The sequence below is a fragment of the Columba livia genome, chromosome 20 (genome assembly GCF_036013475.1).
Source record: "Columba livia isolate bColLiv1 breed racing homer chromosome 20, bColLiv1.pat.W.v2, whole genome shotgun sequence".
Classification (NCBI taxonomy): domain Eukaryota; kingdom Metazoa; phylum Chordata; class Aves; order Columbiformes; family Columbidae; genus Columba; species Columba livia.
Window position 1 is genome coordinate 5,785,928 of NC_088621.1, and position 18,964 is coordinate 5,804,891.

Genomic DNA, 18,964 nt, shown 5'->3' on the forward strand with positions numbered 1-18,964 from the left:
AAATCAAGGCTGGCTCCGAGGTGAGCAGCAGAGCTCCCACGCCACTCATGTGCTGCAGGGCCACCGTCAGGTTTGCTCCCAGGGTGGGTTCTCACTAGATGGGAGAAGCCTGAACCCACTTGTAGTTTGTCTCTGCTGGATTCCCTTTGCCTTGAGCTGTCAGTGGAAACAGCACAGACACCAGCCTTTGCAAATCAGACAGCGAGGCATGGTTTACTATGACATGTAAAGCAAGGGAGATCGGTGGGAACTCGATTTGCCTGCAGCTCTTTTATGTGGTTGCTTTGCAAATGGTCTGTCCACTGCCTCACACCTTCGTAAAGGCCTTTTTATCTACAGATGCAATTTCCTTTTCAATTCCTTGCATCTACACACTTCAGCAGCTCTTCAACCGAAAACACTCTCACCTTCCCACACTCTGAACAGGCCTGTGGCAGCTACTGCTGGATTCACACCAAACCCTGACGGACCACAATGCCACGGAGGTCCCTGGTTCCCTCTTCCCATCCTTGGCTGTTCCTCTCAGAACAACAGCATCATGGTTTAGCTGAAGAGCTCATCCCTACAGGGGAGAGGCAAGGATATTGCTGTATTGCTCTAAACATGCTGGAAGTGTTTTAGCAACAGAGGTAAACAAAAAACATTATCCTGTGCACAATATCGACTCAGTTAATTGGCAAGTGAGGTGTTGGACTGGCCTCCTGCTTGGCTTAAATTGTATATGCACCGAACACTGTCTCCGCTCATCATGCTGTCGGTGGGAAAGGCTCCATACGGGGTAATCACATGCTGCTGCAAACTCAGTGCTTGGTAACGCTACAAATCAAAAGAAAATAGCAGACAAACAAAGAGGAAAGATGGAAGGAGGGATGGAGGGGGCCAATCTGGAGAACACAAGCAAACTCACAGCCTGTAACTGTAGCTGCCCCTTCTGGGAGCTCCAGAATTCCCGAAAAACTTGTTTGAGTTGGTCTGAGGTTCATGTAGGGTGGCTACACGCAGACCCAGCAGACCCAGCTGATGGCCATCTAGAAGGTTTGACCATCTAGAAGAGTGACCAAGTGCTCTTGGCCAGCAGACACGTCTCAGGAGCTAGAGTCACACAGAAGCACAAGCAGACCAAGGAGAGGCAAATCAGCTCATAACTTCTTCAGCCCTGAACTGGGAGAAACAAAACAAATCCCCCACATAACCCCCATGCATTAGCAGTAACGATGGTAGCTGTTGGGGGGGTTAATGAACCAGCTGCTCAATTCCCTTGCAGACAGGCATTTAATTTATAGCTGCCAGAAAATCCCACACATTTGGAGATCACATCATGGTGGAAGTGCTGTCATATCAGAGAAGCACAGGGTAATCTGGCCACTGGGGACACGGCTGCTCTCCACGATATCAAGTCCATTAAACTCCTCTCCCCCAGCTCCAAACATGCCAGAAAGTGTAGGAGTTCAGGGCAGTGCAAATTTACACTCTTGGCTCTGACAGCCGCTTTGACTGGGGTTTAGGTGTGTTTGCTAGGGAGGCATTTGGACAAGGGTGTTAGCCTTTCTGTTAAGCTCATGTTCAGAAAGGATGACAAAGAGGGGGGAAAAGCACGTGGGTGAGAGCAATCCATAATGCTGGAGCCAGGCCACATGGCTAGCAGGCGTATTTAATGTACAGATTAGTTCTTCACTTGAAAGCTGCAAACTTAATTTGTTAGTATAGGACTTACTCTCTGCCTCTGTGTATTTTGTGTCTAACCCCAGGTCCCGAGTTCATCTAGAAAGCAGACATTTCCATTAGCAGCGCCTAAAACTCGGCTCTGTCAGCACTTCCACTACAAGTTTGGAGGAGTTAACTCCCCATAAAGCAACCGCTCCCAGCTGGAACACAGCACACAAGAGGGGGAGATATATCTACATAAGTCCCATTAGCGCTTAACGTTCATTACCTCTTGGGCCCAGTAGTTGGAAAACACCTCCTGAGCTCAGTGCAGGAGCCAACAGCCTTACCAGATTTACTCTGCAGACATTTGGCTGGGGATTTTACTTAAGGTTTAACTCAATTGGCAGACATTGTTTTTCCGGGTGGTTTCTGTTCCAGCTCTACGTTTCTGTAAAGCAAGTATGAGAAGCATTGGCACAGTGTACTGGGTGTTAATTACCAGCTACAAGCACACCCTCCAATGCAATAAGATTTTTCATTCACAATCTGGAATGGAATAACAATGCAAGCAGAGCACCAGGTTGTGGAGAAGGGTGTTTTCTTCATCCTTGCCATCAAATCGAATAGGAGATTGGGAGCCAGGTGTGGCAAGCAGAGCAAAGTCTACTTAAGTGTCAGGACAGCAGGGAGGAGTAAATTTAGGAGAACACCATGAGTCAAACTAAACACACGGCTCCATGTGTGGGATCATCTGCTGCAGAGCGAGGTGCACACTGGCATCCTGTGAAAACCCATCCAGGAAAGCAGGAGATGCTACAAACACACACAGCTTCACTGCAGATGTTCCAAGATCCTGGCTCCCCAACAGCCCTGCTGTTGCCCACAGCCCTTTATTTCAGTTTGTTCTGTGCTTCTCAGTTTGATGAGGAACAGGGACATGAACTATAGCCCATGGTGCATACATTCCTTACATTCTCTGCCTGCAGGCCAGACAAATTTGGGAAGGCAGTACCTTAGATGAACTTTGATGTGAAGAAACAGGGGATCCATCCATACAGGAGCAAGGTGAATGCTCAGGCTGGTTCACAGCAGAGAGGGAGCTGATTCAATTCCAAGCAGAGAAAGCGAGGAACAACCACAGCACTTTATCTACTGAACATTTCCGTGCCTCACATTAAATTGGATTTTTTCAGAGTCTGCATCTCCCTCCCTAGGAGTCAAGGTTGGAAACATCCTTCTGAGAAATGCTGACAAAGAGAAACCCAGAGATATTTCAGCATCACTGGTGGGGTTTTCAAGGCTGCAGCAGAATTTCTCCTTTCCCTCCTACCCTTATCTCTAAAGCTCTTCAGGTTGTGTAGAGCCTTGGACCTTGTGAATCCTAGAGCAGAAAACTAATAGCAAGTATCACCAGCAACAACTCTTACTAAATATCCCTCATGTCCACACCTTGGAGCAGACAGAGACAAGTCTCTGGGAGCCTGCCAGCACATGGGCAGGCTTTCCTTCAGACTCCTGGCTGGATGTTGAACTTCTCTTCCCTTTGCCAGTGTGATTACTGCTTGAGAGCAGAGAACGCACTTCTCTCTGCCTTGCTCTTGGGAGGTCTCTTCCCAAGGGCAGCAGGTAGAGAAACAGAAAGGGAGAACTGGCTATTTATGATGGCTCACATGAAGCCTCCCCAGACTGGAGGGAACGAGCCTTCTGCGGTCGTGCTAAGTGCTCAGAGCTGAGCCTGAAGCCTTGGTGCTTAGAGTGGGACATTAATTTGGATAAAGCAAAGGACAAGGAACAGGAGCTCCAGAAGCAAATATGGTGTGAGCCTTACAGCAGTGCCTTAGAAACAGCCAAGCTGAAGTGAAGGCCCAACCCTGTGCCAGAAGCTACACTAAAGAGAAACTCTGCTCCAAAGAGCTTGACATCGGAACAGATGAGACAGGGCAGGGGGACAAGCAATAGAGGAAACCGCAGAAATCAGGAAGGTTGCTCAGGTGCTGCAAAGCCTGTTACGAGGCTCTGAATGATCCACTCCAGCCATGCAAGCAGGGTCACTCACAAGCCCAGGCAGGATTTAAGCTGGTCCATTACCAGGAAGAGAAAGCTTTAAGAAGTAATCTATCCGTTGCTACTAATACATTAGACGAACCTCATACAGACATATGTGTTAAAAGATGTGAAATACCATTTTTTGAGAAGAAATAAACTCAGTCCCTGCCCTCAGCATCTGTTTCTGAGCTGGATTTTTCTTCCTGCAGCTCCAGGTCTCCTGAACTTTGCGGGAGATGCTGCCTATTTTTAACCTGCCTTGGCACTTATGTTATCGTTCATGTCAGAATGAGGCCAGGCATTAAATATATCTTTCCACCAAAACTTCCCAGATTTTGTTAATTCAGGCATTCTAGTGTGATGCCAGCCACACTTCGGGGAGCTCTGAGGAGCGAGTGGCTCAGCCCTGCACTGGGACCAGGCTCCTGCCTCTGGAGCGAGGGGAGATTTCCTGCGCGCACATGCACACAGCATGTGCTATTTATTGCGAGGGAAGCTCCTGTTCCTGAGAAGAACTATTTCTGTCATCCGCACAAGTCTCACTCCAGAACCATGTTTCAAGGGCCTCAATATTTGTATGTCACCAATTTGTCAGCTGCCCTGTAACATCTGCTATGGGCAGTAAATCAATACACGGTATTAGCAGAGCCCAGTACCACATCTTTTTGTATTAAAACCTCTCTAGATTTCAAGGCTTAGATGTATTGAGAGCTTCCAAGGAAATTCCAGGGGTCTTGTATAATACTTACCAGCCTGACAGACTAATTGCCCTATAATTCAAACACAAGTGCAATCTATACTGGAAGCAATTATATGCAGATGACTGGGGTGACTCTCATTTCCTCTACTATTTCTTTTGAGCCTTTTTTTCCAGTATCAATTCCATTGAAAAAAAAAAAAAAGCCTTAGAAATTATTAACACACAAAACCACATTTTATTAAAGCTTATTTTAGGAACTGCATGTTAAATCCACATATAGACACAAAGGCTCACAAGGAATCGCTCCTCCTGTTTAAGGTCTCAATACAAAAGCCTTCCTGCATTGCCTTCTGAGAACCCTGCCAGCCAAGAGCTTGAGAAATGGTGTAGTAATAAAAGTGTAACACGATGTATCGTAAATTATACACAGGATGGGACTGATGAGGGAGGTGGTGAGTGTATTTGTCTTTTACCCTTTGCAATGAGCTCAAATGCTGCCTAAGGTCTCTTGCCCACAAGAAGTTGGGAGGAGACTTTGCTTTGCACCTGCGAGACTTCTGTGCAGAGGAGGATGCTGAGTCTTCCCCACAGCAGAGTGATGCCAACAGGGAGCCCTTTGCTTACCCTGGCTTTGGGGACTGAAGCATCCAAGCACCAGCCTGCCCAAAGCTCCTCCTGGGCCATCTCCTGGACAGTGACCTGCACACAACACACAGCTCTGCTCCGGGGAAGATGCCCTGCAACAGATGGACTGGACGAACACCCCAATGTACTGGGTACCCAAGGGAGCCCCTGTACCTGCTGCACCCATGGGTTACCCTGGGTAACCCATCCGTGACTCCCCCGCCACGCACACACAGACACGCACAACCCTTCTGCTTATCTGCAAGAGATAACCCAGATGCACGCAGAAAGGAGACAATTAGGAATGCCTAGCAAAATGGATTTGTCTCTTAATTGTTATTTACAAAATATTCCAATCCCTCGCAGCTTAATTTTATTCTTCTATTTATTTTGCTGGAAAGATGAGGCGCTAGCATAGTCAGCAATGCTGTAACAAGGACATTTGCTTGCTCCCCTGCACGCAGGAGAAACGCTAAGGAGGGATTTAAGAGCCCTCCCTCTCCTCCCTGCCACAACCTCTCTTCCTCAGATTATCCCAGGCTTGCTGTCTCTCATTTTTACAAAAAATGTTACAGCATGGTAGTTACAGCCACAAAGAAATCAGCTGTTTTATGGGTTGGAAAAGAGAATTTCCCCCCTCCAGCTTTCCAGACTGTCCCACAGCCAAACACCCCTCCTCCCTTGCCTACTGACTCCAGGGGCAGCTCAGGAGGCTCATCCCACACATGAGGCTGTGGCCTCCTGCATTGTGCACCTTCCCCAGATTCACATTCCCACATTTCCTTGGCATTCTCCTGCTATGAGGATACCCAGAAGCAGTTTATTGCAAGTACTGTCCACATGTGCCTTGGGGCCACATCTGGCAGATACCAGCCAGGAGAAACTCAAATGAACTCAGCAGGAAGGAGCCTGAAGATCTCAGTGCCTGGGGATTTGCCATGGGACGTGAGCAGCTCATTGCATTTTGACTGCTGAGGCTGGAAATAATGCACGTTTTAGTGACCTGAGGACAGAAGGACACATCATAATTTTGCAAAGGTCTGCCTGGTGCTGAGGGAGCAGCAGGTCTCACTGCATGGTCTGACAGAGGGTTGTGAAGGGCCTTTAATCAGATCTCAGCAAGCAGAAAGCAGAAACAGACCATAGTTTTTGAAAAAAGAGCAAATATGTTGTAAGACTGATTTTTTTGGGGGGTACTATTCCTCTCCCACGTGTGGGAAAGGTCTTTTATCTTGTTTCAGAAATCCCAAACCACTTTATTGCACAAGTTCCCAAGAGCAATTCAGCACTGAATGGCCTAAGGGAAGCTACACGGAGCAAAATGTTTTCAGTTTTCAATTTTGACTCAAATGAAAGGTTCTTGGTTTGCACCCACAAAACCCTATTGCGAAACTACAAGCCAGAGACCAGGCTTTGGTGGAAACTTGGCTCATTGGCCTCCACTGCAAGCCACACATGCAATGAGGAACAGCAGCTGAGCTCCTAGGCCAGGTGGATAACAAAGAGCATCATCGAGCTCAGAAGGGCTGAAATTTCACTGCCTTGTAGTATGTAATTCCTTCTCCTGGAACTACCCCCTCTTTTTCACTGCTGTCCGCTTGCTGCACTTCTGGAGGCAGCCAGCAGCCAAACACTGGAGGTCCTGCCCCCCAGGGACAGGTGACACTGGGCCCTCACACTGGAGCAAGTTAACTGAACCAACCCACACAGGCAGCCTTCAGGATACTGGGATTTAATTTATTTGTTCTTTTCATGATCACGACCTTGGTTTATTCACTTGAGAAACATGAAGACAAAGCAACAATATGAGCAATTTGAGGAACAGGTCATATCCTGACTCCTTACTTTGTCCCTCTCTGGCTTTTATGCACTGCAGTGCTGCTCTTTCGTGTCCATCTTAAAATGGTTGAATTGAATCTCTATCAAAAAGCAGCAGCATTAGGAGAGAAGCCGACTGCCTGCAGCAGGCAGGACTGCAGACTGGCTCATCTCTGCCTGCAGAACTGGAGCATCGCTCTTCTGTGTGGACAAAAATCCCTGCAGCCCACTGCAGAGCAGAAACAGCTTCTCGAAGGAGAGAGCGAAGAGGCTGTGCTGCGGGACCAGGCGGACGGAGTCCAGGATGAGCCATCACCCAGAGTGAAGGAGAGAGAGGTGGGAGGCAGATCAGATCGTCACAGGTCCCATGCAGCACATACCAAGGGAGGAGGGAAGGACGGATGACAACTCAAGCACATCTCAGCTCTCATCAGCAAACCTGAGAAAGGCTGTTCACCTGGGCCTCCATTTCCCTTCTCAATAAAGGAAGGGGAATGGTAATTCTCCTGCCTCACAAGGATGTTACGGGAAATCTATCCCACATCATCTTAGTGGAATTGGTTTCAGTTCATGCTTTTATACCCTCCCTGTACAGAGGGTGTTCTACCTTGCAAAGGCCAGTGCAGAGTGGTATTCACGGTGTACAACTTACCATGAAAAGGGTGAGTTGTGCTCTAGGCTCCTTTTAATCCATTAGATTGATCAGCAGGAGATGAATTTAGGAGCTCTGCATCACGCTCAGAAGAAACCTCTCTCCTTCTAAGCAGGGATGTCAAACATCTATGGTTAGTGGCTCAAACATGCCTTCCCTCTGTGCCACCCATACGCAGCCTGTGTAAGATGGAAGCAGAATGTCAAGTAAAAATGCAGAGCTAGTTTGCAGACCCACACTGCATGGCAGATCGGATGGTTTCACGAGCTCCCACTCAGGAGCACAAAAGGATGATTTTTTCCGAGACCAAACAGCTACCAATACAGACACATCACCCAGTAAGAGAGGGGTCTGGCAATTACAATTGAATCTCTTAAAACGGGTGAGGCCTTGGCCACTGCCCAGCCTCTCCAGCATCGCAGGGCAGCCCAGAGGCCCTGGACATTTACAGGGCCAGTGTCACCCTGATGTCCTCCCCGTGCTGTCCCCCACCGCTGTCAGCAGCATTCTCCAATGGAGGAACCACTGCAGCTGCTCAGTAAGGCAGAGCCACCCCACAGCCGAGCTCAGATGGACGTGATGGAAGAAACCATCTCGTGTTGCTGCAGCAATAAAAGTCCTTTGCAATTGTTAAAGCCAGACAGAAACTAATTTTTCTCTTTTTTTTGTTACAGCCTCTCATCCTCTCCACTCCCTCTCTGATTGTACAAGGCTGCGAAAAGCCAATTGCAATTAAACGCTTCATTCCTAAATGAAAGGCTCGGTTTGTAAACAACAATAGCGACAAAAAAAAAAAAATGCAGCTCTCAGCAAAAGCAGCCCAGCTTTCTTTGCAAAATACTACAGGTCTCCAGCGAGAAATTGCTCCCCTCAACAACATTCTGAGCTCTCCTGGGGCGCTCCCTTGCCCCTCTAGTCCCTCTGCCCCAGATTTAGAGCCTGTCAGAGCCAATATGAAGAAGTGGATGCAGGCGCTGAGACATCCTGGCCTGGAAGCTGTTCTTCTGAAAAAGCACTGCAAACCTGCTCCTTTAGATAAATAAATAGCGCATCCCCTGTGAGCCATCAGCTGCAAAGCACTATCGTACGATGCCTCCGCTGTCATAATTCCCCATGTCCTTATTGCCCGACAGCCTCCATAAAGAGTCGGCAGGTTTATGTGCCACTTAAAACCAACCTATTACCAGCAGCAAACTTCCCTCAACAAGTTTCTGTGTGCTCTGACTCGAAAGCAGAAGAACCACATCTCACTGTGACCAGGTAGTGCTACCCACATGCCCCCCCAGTTCCCCCAGAGACAGGGGGGTTACTGGTCCCAAAATAAGGGTCTGATCCTCCACTGCTGTCTCTTAGGCAACCACATTAAACCAAGTATTAATACAATTACACCAGAGGAAGATCGAAGCCCGCATGCACAATTTATAAACTGCAAGACATGAATGATGCTCCCCTGTAGGCTGTGCGTGAAGGGAAGCAGGTTTTCTGTAGACAGACAGACATTGATATCAATGCAGTAAATGGCTGTTGCATCACTCCACGATTTGATTCATTGGGCACGTTTAGAGGCTGCTGTGCCTGAGGGATAGGAAGAATGCCCATGGAGTTTCCAGCCCTGTAGATAAAGGTTTTTGACCTTCATTAGGGATTAAATTGGAGGAGCTGCACTGATTTGCATGCTGCTTTATGCTAGCAAGCATGTCCTGCAATAGGCAGTGATCTCTGAACAGCAAGGGAAAAAGGTACCTAAAATCTCCTGAGCCTTTCCAGCCACCCCCCACACAGGTCTGTGGTTAAACACAGTATTTTTTATTTTGTGATACTGAGAAGTGTTTTTTTCCTGTCAAATGAGACTAAAATAGGAAACACAGAGGCAAGCCAATTGCCCAAAACTGTCCCATCTGCTTCATGATCAGATTTTATGCGACAAAGGCTAGAGTATTTGTTTTCTTTTCAAAGAGCATATGGTTTGATTTTCAAAAGCTCAGCCACTCACCGCTGGGGCCGGCCTTCCAGAAAAGCTTGATGCACAGCAGCTCCTCCGGTCACACATGGGACTTTCTGAAAGAGCCCATCATCCAAGCTGGGCATTTGAAACCCCTGGAAAAGCTGCCCTTGTTTGGGAGAGCTGAACAGCAGAAAAGCAGCTGCCTGATGCACGAAGGTAATCCATCTAGCCAAAAAGCAACGAAGACTTTAAACCAAAGGAAAAAAAATAAAGAAAACAAATATGATAAACAGACCATGAAAATAAAGAAAGGCAGGAAAGGGTTGAATAAATTTCCCCTTTGGTTTTAGACTAGTAACACCATAAATGCTACTGAATAAATCACCCACAGACCAGAGAGCTGAAATAATACAGGGGAAAATCTGAGCTCCCATTCATCACACTCCCCCGACATATAATAAATGCTTCTCATTCAGCTAAATGAATTAGCACAGTTGACACAGCACGCGTCCACAGTGATGCCCACAGATCGCCCTGCTCTTTGCTCTCTGCAGCTGCCCTTCCTGGCAGCTCCTGCCCCATGTCCCCTCCTCCCAGGGACAGCAAACAGCCCCAGACAGACAGAGGGGTCCTTGCTGCCACTGATCCCCAGGACACTGGCATGTCCCCGCTGTCATCTGGAGTACCTATAAGCACCATTAAGTAAGAACTATAAAGTCTGGTATGAAAATATAGGCCATGAGAGATGCTAATCACCATTTCCTCCAAAGGATGAGAACTTGCAGGTGAGCAGCAGGACTGGAAATGGCATTTCTGAGTCCTGCAACAGTGTTGCAGACCCCAGCCAGCATGTCTCTCTGGCACCCTGCTTCACACATACAAGATATGAGGATGAACCACTCACTTGGTACCACAATACAAAGGTTCAAGCAGCCCAGAGAACGGTGAATGTGCAGTCACGGAGTGGAGTCACCCTCACACCACTCCCAGGGAGCCCTTCACACCAACCACAGACAAACCACGGTCCTGTCGCCAGCCAGGAAAGACTTCCAAGACCTTGGGGCACAGGAGGAGAGTCTTGGGAAGACATGTTTATCCCAGGAAACCCAAGCCAGCAGCTGCCACAAATGTTATCATGGAAACACTGCTTTTCTCTGATGGAAACCAACTCCAGCGGACCCAACTGTGGCTGCAACAGGGTAAACACTTGTGGCCAATGCTGGGGCCAAGATGTGACGGTGCAACCTCTATCAGCAACGGCTCCATCCCAAGACCACCCATGGGTAAGGGTGTGATGGGATGTTCTCCCTCCAGTCCCTGCATGGCCAGAGCCAAAGGATGGGAGCCATGCCGGGAAATGGGCCCCCAGCAAAGGGCATGTGGCAGGGGCAGGCGGGGGCTGAAAAGCCATTTTAAAGGCAACCAGAAACAACCTTTACTGATGCTCTGAAGGTTTAAAACCATCATTGGTGGATTAAATCCATTTCAGGGGGAAATATCATGCCAAGTCTGAGTGATTGCTCAGAGTAAGGCTAGAGTGATGTGAAAATGGGTGATAAATATTGAGAGATGGAGATGAGAGACATATAATTGAGTGTCTGACAAAACTTCAATTAGAACCTTGTATATATACCAAGAAAATGTATTTAGCCAAACACGGCACGGGGGGTTTGAGGCTTTCTACAACGTGCTTAGGTTAAAATAAACTCTTATTTTAAGCACAAGCAAGTCATTCAACTAGTTAGTCTAAGATGAGGCAGGTGAATAGCTTACAGTAAATAATCTACTACATGCATCAATTCAAGCTTCTTTTTACCCTAGAGCTCCTAAGGAAAAAAAAAAAAGAGCCTGTTATTGCTCTGCATTAGTCATTTACTCCTTGAATCTTCTGGCTGATTTGTGAGATCCACCGCAGGAATGAAGGGCTCGGAAATGCTACGGTCCTCCAACTGTGGTGGAAATGGGTTGCTGATGATCCCCACTCCTGGAACAGCTGCCAGAAAATCCAGACTGGATGGCTTTGGGTTTCTTAAACTCATCTTTGCTTGTTTATAGCTTTCCTGACTCCTAACACAAATAACTGCTCCCTCTGATAGCCCAGCACTGATCCTAGATAAATTTGGGTTAAGGCATCATTTTCATGATAGTTTCTTATGTCTCGTTTTCCATCTTGCCCTTGGCTATTTACAGGCAGGAACTCTTCAGAGTGATCCCTGACTCAAAACCTCTCAAATACCCAAACACTTTTCCTCCCCAACAACCGTTGCTGTTAATTATCTGTACAGGCAGCTCTCCCCACCACAGCCTCTGTGGAGCAAAGGGAGGGAGCTCCGTGTGTAACCAGTCCCTGCTCTGAATCACGGGTTCCAACTTGGTTATCTGAAAGCAGGTGGCTATTCCAAACAGCTCATACATCGGCTTCAGCAGCTCCTCACCCAGCTCTGCCTCCAAAAGAGCCTGCAGAGCAGCTCTCATCCCCTCCGTGGGTGCAGGACCACCCTCAGCCAGCCCTCCGTACCCAGAGCTGGGCTCCACTCGCCCTGGGCAGACAAATTACTCTGAATTATTGATTGCCCAGACTATTTCTGCTCTCCGGCAGGACAAGTAAGGGCCTCAGTGTGTAAGTGCTCACAACGGCAATGTTGATCACAGGCAGCAGCAGGCAGGGCTGGGAAGGACTTGAGAGACATCTTGTCCCCTCAACTTGCTGCAACACCTCACACGTTTGTCAGAGTTGTCTAATCTGTTCTTAAATACCTCCGGTGACAGCTGCCACACTGCCCGACGTGTCCTCTTCCTGTCGTTCGTACTGTCACCTGCTGCCAGAGTCCTGTAAGACTGAAGGTTTTTTTCCTGCGGAATGAGTCAATCTGTGATAGGGTTTTCAGTCCTCTGCTGTGTCAGGAAAGGTCACACTCAAGTTGTCTACAAATGCTGCTCCCTCTGCGATCTCCTCCAGGCTATAAGCTCTCACAGTCCAACCATGTCCACCATGGCACACCATGGACTGGGCCCCAAATACTCATTTTTGTTTCCCTCTAGAATTTCATGGCTTTTATAGAGACCTGTAGAGACCACTATGCTCCTCTTCAGACCATCAAAGCAGCAAAGGCAGGGAATTCCCTTCCCTCCTCCTTCCAAAGGCCTTGCACCCAGCCCCATGATGCAACAGGTTTTGCAAGAGCTTCATGTGTTATTAGCAGGCACAATCTTTTCACCAATGCAAACTGTTTGCAACCCAAAGAGCTCAAGATACTGGGTTCTCAGTGACAGATCCAGCTTTCAACACAAGCCCAGCGCTCAGGAGACGGCTGCTGTGCTCAGCACACAGCGTTCAGCAGGGCCAGTGTCAGCCCAGGCAGCTATGGAGCACAGAGAGCCTGGAGATGGATGGCGTTGTCGTCTTTGCCGATCGCTCCTTGGGTGCCAACCAGCAGAACGGATGTCCTGCTTTGCATAATGTTTGTACCGCGAATATTATTAACCTCATATATCACTGGGGAACGCACACGGCTCCTGTTCACAGGGAGCACCATGGCTAGCCCTACTCAATCTACTTCTATAAACAGAAACAAGGACCATTTAATAAGCAGGAGGCAGCTGGTGTCTTTAGAGGTTAGGGTTTTGTGTTGATTTTTTCCCTTTTACAAAAGATAAATATGCTCAGGAAATTTTCTGCTGTGGATTTTTATCTTGTCGACCTCTCATAAACGAAGCAGGGTCAAGCACTGGTCAGTACTTGGATGTGAGATCTCAAGGGAAAATAAAATCCACAGTACAGGAGGGAGAGAAATACTTGTGACTTGGCTTTTTAGGGAGCAACGCTCTTCTCTCTGTGCCAGCACTGATTCCTCTTTGCAGGCAGGGTTAAAAAGGCGACCACAGCTGCAGAAGCTTCCTTCTCCCTATGGAATGTGAAACTGGGGTGGGTTGCCATCCTCCAAGCAACCAAAGGGAGTCAGCACCAAGAATTAAAGGACAGGCAAGCACTTGAGCTCCTCTGAGAAAATAACAGCCAGGACCATAAAATTTCATATCTGTCTGAGCCAAACAACAGGTATTAACCAAGGGGCAGATGTTTAATGCTCCATGTAAAAGGCATTCTAGCTGGCTTCTTCCCCTAAATTTAGGCTGCGATTTTGTTTTAATCCAGTATGTCTGCTCCCCCTACCGAACTGTCCCACGTGCTCAATGAATGTTTTCCAACGGTTACCCCCACACCGTTCCTGCACTGGCTGAATTTCCCTGGTGAGTAAAATGATTTCTATGTTCAGTAGCCTGTAAAGCACTTGGAAATCTTTCAGATGAAAGGCCCTCATCGAAAAGTGTATAATAAGATTTCATTATTGTATCATTTATTCTCATTATCGCTAATAGCAGTGGTTGTATAAAATGTTCTTCCTGTGATCAGAAGCGACCAGCTAGCAAACACCCCAGCCCACAGAAGCTGAGGACAAAGAAAGCATCGGAGAGCAGGTGTCCAGAGTTCACTCAGCTGTTCTCAGCTCCCCATACGTCCTCTCTGCTTCTTTGAAGATTTTAATTAGAAGCCTACAGAATGGTGTTCCAGGACCTGGAAGAGATCCAGAGGTATAAAGGACAACAGTCAAACTCGAAGCTTCCACTCGTTGCAGGTTTTTAGACCTGAACTGCATAAGCCACTCAGAAAATAAGCTGGAAACCAAGCAGAGCAGAGTTCTGGGGACACACGGGGACACATGGCACATCCAGCAAGGAAAAGGGGATGGTTTGGATTTGTCAGGCTCTACTTTTGGGGGGCATGTTACCCACAAGCAAACAGGCTAGCTAATATCTAGGGTTCAAGGTGGGAAGGGGAGCAGAAGGAGCATTTCAGTGAGAAACTCAGGGGGCAGAAAAAATGATTCTGATTTTGGCAGCAGTATAATAGCGCAGAAAGAAAATTGGGCAAGATAGCATGGGAAGGGAATGCAAAAAGAAAAGAAGGGGGAAAGAAAATGAAAAGCACTGCTAACTCAGGCAGACCCAGGCAGCAGTGTTCGGAGCTACGGAACTAATTGCCCTAAATAAATATATGAACTAAGGGTAGGATTTACAAGCAAGAGAGACAGAAGAAACAGCTGGCTGAACAGTGTTCAAATGGGTAATGAAAAGTATTTACAATGCTGGCAAAGCAACTTGACAGGCAAGAGAAGCCTAGTCATCATGTAGGGCAAGAAATAAGAGAGGTGACAGCTGTAAGATCTCTCACCAGCTAGAGAGATTGAGAACGAGGAATTTCTGCACCACTCCTGCTCTTCCCGTGTGCCCCAGATGCTGTAACATCAGCAACTTGTATTCCATTCAGACACTTGCAGCCTTACACAAGTCAAGAAGTGCAGGGACACAGACGAGAGCTTCATCCAGGGGCTGGAGACAGCAGATGGGCAGGAAGGCAGTTCAGACCTCTGGCATTCCAGGGTGATGAAGACCAGGAGGAAGCAATTAGAGCTGAATTTGATGCTGGAGCCTGGGGACCCTCCAGGCAGTGGCAATGTCTGGAGGTAGCCCAGTACGAACGGAGAAGCCAGTTTTCAGGCTGAAGGGGAAGAAAGGCATGGGACAGCTGAGATTTGACTGCAGATCCAAGGACACAGATAAGACAGAGAAGAGAGTGGTTCTTGGTACCTGGTATTTAGTGAGAACAACAGGAAAACGAATAACCAGTTTCACAAGCTCCTGAAAGCTCATTTACTTGAACATTAAGTAACAGCAAGAGCATAAGTTGTGTTTTCATTCCAGATCATGGTTTGTCTCCAAATGAAAGGGGGAATAATCAAGTTTAGGCTTGGGTGATGCAGGAATTTCTTTCACCAGAATAATTCAAAAATGACCCATTTCTCAAAGCTTAGCTCCAGTTCCAGTATCCAGACAAAAAGCACTATACATATGTGGCATGCTCACCATTAGGCCAGATCTGGTCTTCAGGGACTTGGAGAAACAGAAGGATACTCTGCTCAGCTATGAGCTGACAGGTGTGCTCTTCCCAGGTGACAGATCCAAGCACCCCAATGGAAATTTAAAAAAATACTCTCAAGAGCTTGTCAGAGCTGTTCATCAGAACTGCTCTGATTAACAAGCATTACTGAGCAGCAGCTACTTTGTCTCTTTGATCACGACTGGTCCTCAAGCCACTGATGAATTAAATATTTAATGGTCTATGTGACAGCTCAGGACAGCTGCTGTGTCAGAATGGTCCTGGAAGGCCCCCGCGTACCTCAGAGCAGACACGGGAACGTGGCAATGGTGAGGGTCAGCAGCATTCTTGGCTGGTCATCGGAGCAGAACTGGAGCCACAAGCTCTGCAGTTGGAGGAACCACGACCTGGCAGCCAAAAGGATGGATCTGAGCAGAATGGGAGGATTTTAATGCCAGGATTTGTGCTTTTCCAGAACGTACAATATCTTCTGGGGTGACACCACGCTGACAAAGGGGGTTCTTGCAAGACTTACCCAGTATTTATTACATCGTGCATGTCTCTGTATGCCCTGAACCATGAGAGCTCAGGGCCACGAGAAACAATTCAAAAGCTGCAAGTCACACAGAAGAGCCAGCACAGTGACTAATTCCCGACCTGCACACAGAGCACAAGCAAGGAAACACACTCTGCTTTGTACATGCAAGGAATGGTCTTGCTTATACACTGCATCCTAACTTGGCACCATAGGTACTCTGGAGGTTGAATACATCTGGTGTTGAACCTTAGATATTAAACCTTGGGGTGCTGAACATCAGAGAAGTCCAAGGAAAGGACTAACACAGGTGGAGCTGGGGAGGATTTGCGAATGTGATCATCTCCAGAAATCCCTTTGGTACCTGCTGTTAAGACAGCTCTGTGACTCTGAATATGATGTTCTGGCTCACCCTCAAAAATCGAACAAACGACAGTGACTTTGGTTACAAAACAGTAGCGCTTCAATTGCGACAAGGGCCCCTGATAATTTAGCAGAAACCCTTTTAGCTCAGATAACTGCTCTGCTAATGAAATCAGAGCCATCACCACTTCTGGCTCCCCATGGTAAAACCTCTGTCCTTTCCAGGGAGTGAATCTCACCATAGCTTCAGACAGAAGTTTTAATGGGCTTTAGCAGCCTTCAAGAGACAGTGCTTGAAGGACAAAATAAATCATCTCTCTTACTGCGCTGTCACAAAATTCCCCCTCCCCTTAACATTCTTCTTGCATTGCCTTCTAGTTCCGCCACCTCTCTTTCAAAGTTTAGGCTTAACTCAAAAGAGCAGATTTAACCCAAGGGGAATAAAAGAGACCCCTCAAAGTTTCCATTCCTTAGGTCCAGGATTTGGGAGAACCAAACAGCACCACAACTCTAATCAACAAATTCATCTTTCCTAAAGCAATGGGGAAGGTGCTGTACCAGCTCTCCATGAGGAACTTTTAGGGAAAACAGCTCCCTCCTCTTATCCTAACACTCTGCTGCTTTGGTGGGACACCCTGTGGGTTATTTTGAATGGGCTTTGGCAAAGCTTTTAGTCTTCTATGACTTGGGGCATCTCCAGCCAGCCCGCGGTGGCACGGGCAGCTGTGTAACAGTGCTCTGCATAGCTCTTCTCCCCGACACATCCTTGGAGGATCTAGCTGGGCTGTTCCTAAACCTCAAGTACTGCAAGGCATAGAAAAATCTGTGGATATCCAGTACAGTCCATGTCAGACTGTAGGAGGGACAAGAAAAAGGCAGCAAAGCCACCTCTGCATCCCAGCTTTTCTTCCAGCACCAACAACAGAGCTAAACTGGATCCCAAGTGTTGGCTTGTATTTCCAAACACTTTCTAACCGTTGCAGAGAACAAGTGCTTAAGGGCTTGGCTGTATTTATGCTTTTGCTTGTCTTTAATAAAAGCAGCATTTATAATGCATGATTAATTATTTTGCACAAGTCTCCCTTTTATGGGAACCTGTGAAATGTAAGTGATTTTTAATATCACCTCACAGACATCACTCCTTTTTCCCACCCCCATTACCATTAATCCACGTTGTAGAAAGATGCAACATTTGTCAGTGGTTTATTATGAAGTGTAATGTTGTGAGTTATTTATGAGCTTGCTATTTATTGCAGTATTTGCGGGTAGTTTTAGCGCTGCAACTCCAGGGTGAGAATCAGCCACAATTTACCCACTGCCTGGCAGAACTCTTTGCTGTTTAACCACTTCGCTCCCCCTCTCTGGCTGTGCCCTCACTGCACATCGCCCAGGGATGTTCTAGGGAAGCCTCTGAGCCTTGTCACTCCCAAGGGCCCCAACAAGTACACTCAATGACCTCTCGTTCTCATTAGGTAGAAGGGGATGTTTGGAAAGGCCCCAGAGGCAACAGGCAGAAACAAGGAAGGAACAGAGATGTTACTGAATTCCGGTCACTGGAAAGATGCAGTTTGGGGGTCTCACACCACAGGAACGAAGCAAATGGCCAGAGCACAGATGGAGCCAGTCCACTGTTCAGTGCCTAATAACAGATACCCACGGACAGCATTAGAGCAGGACAAACACCTCGCTGGGATCACTGCTGTGGCTTGCACAAAGCGTTATGCTGCGGGGTTTAGACACACAAGCTGTGGAAACTTCACCAGTTGGTTACTCCGCATTATCCCAGCTACACTAATCATCGACAGAAATGCTCTTGGTCTGTGGCAAACACAGAATGAACTCATTTTACTCCACAACGAACAGAAGAAATTCCTTGAAGCTCAGAGTGCCGACAAAGCAGGCTAAGCAGAGACCCCATGCCTACGACTGAATGCTCAAAAGGTGGTTGTTATTATACTGTACAGACGGAGCTCACGGACAGATGATGAGCTGAAGTCGCCAGGCACACAGCTGACTATGGTCAGCCAGAGGGACTGGAGCAGAAAACTCCACGGAAAGCAGAATATTGCCTTTACTGAGCTCAGCGAGAAGGCTTCTATCATCCTGCTTTTACATTTGCTTTTTATCAACTGCAGCTACCTAAGTACTCAGTTTTCAACACCTACAATGTCTTGCTGGAAACTGTTTACAACACTTAGCACTTTGTGCTGAGATCACTTGCTAAAATGAAAGCCTGCATTTTGTTAAAAGGAGCAGACACTTTGCAGGCACAGATTTATTTCACTCTAACACCAGGTGCTCCCCGGCACTGGCAGGATACAGAGATGCTGTACCCGTATACAGTTTGCTGCAGGTAGAACACATGAAGGGTGTGAATTAGGGCCACAAAGTCTATTCAAAAGGTTTAGTAGCCATCAGCAGGCAGATCTGAGCACATTTTCTCTCATTCTATACATTTTCGTTCTAATCCTGCTGTGTCTGAGTGCTTCTGTTGTGCTAGCTATAGTTAATTTCCCCACAACACCTTTTCTGACAGAAAATGCTATTCCATCAAAACAAGCCAACTTGATTTTCATAAAAATCCCACGTTTTAAGAGAAGTCAGATGATTGGAAGCATTTTGTTAAGACCAAAACAAATGTGGGAACTTTGAGGTTTGGCTTCAAACTACCTTTTATTATAAATAATTGGGGGAGGAAG

The 18,964-nt window shown here is 47.2% G+C and overlaps 2 long non-coding RNA genes across 5 annotated transcripts in view; both read right to left on the minus strand.

The window, feature by feature from the left end:
* Positions 1-18,964, minus strand: part of LOC135575892 (uncharacterized) — a 243,537-nt gene that overhangs the window by 157,364 nt on the left and 67,209 nt on the right. The gene's annotated exons all lie outside the window — the stretch shown is intronic.
* Positions 3,027-17,426, minus strand: LOC110358519 (uncharacterized). The gene is made up of 4 exons (XR_002412995.2): positions 15,668-17,426; positions 14,663-14,989; positions 9,481-14,005; positions 3,027-7,666 (listed from the first exon to the last, which is right to left on the minus strand). It is a non-coding gene; the product is annotated as an uncharacterized LOC110358519 (long non-coding RNA).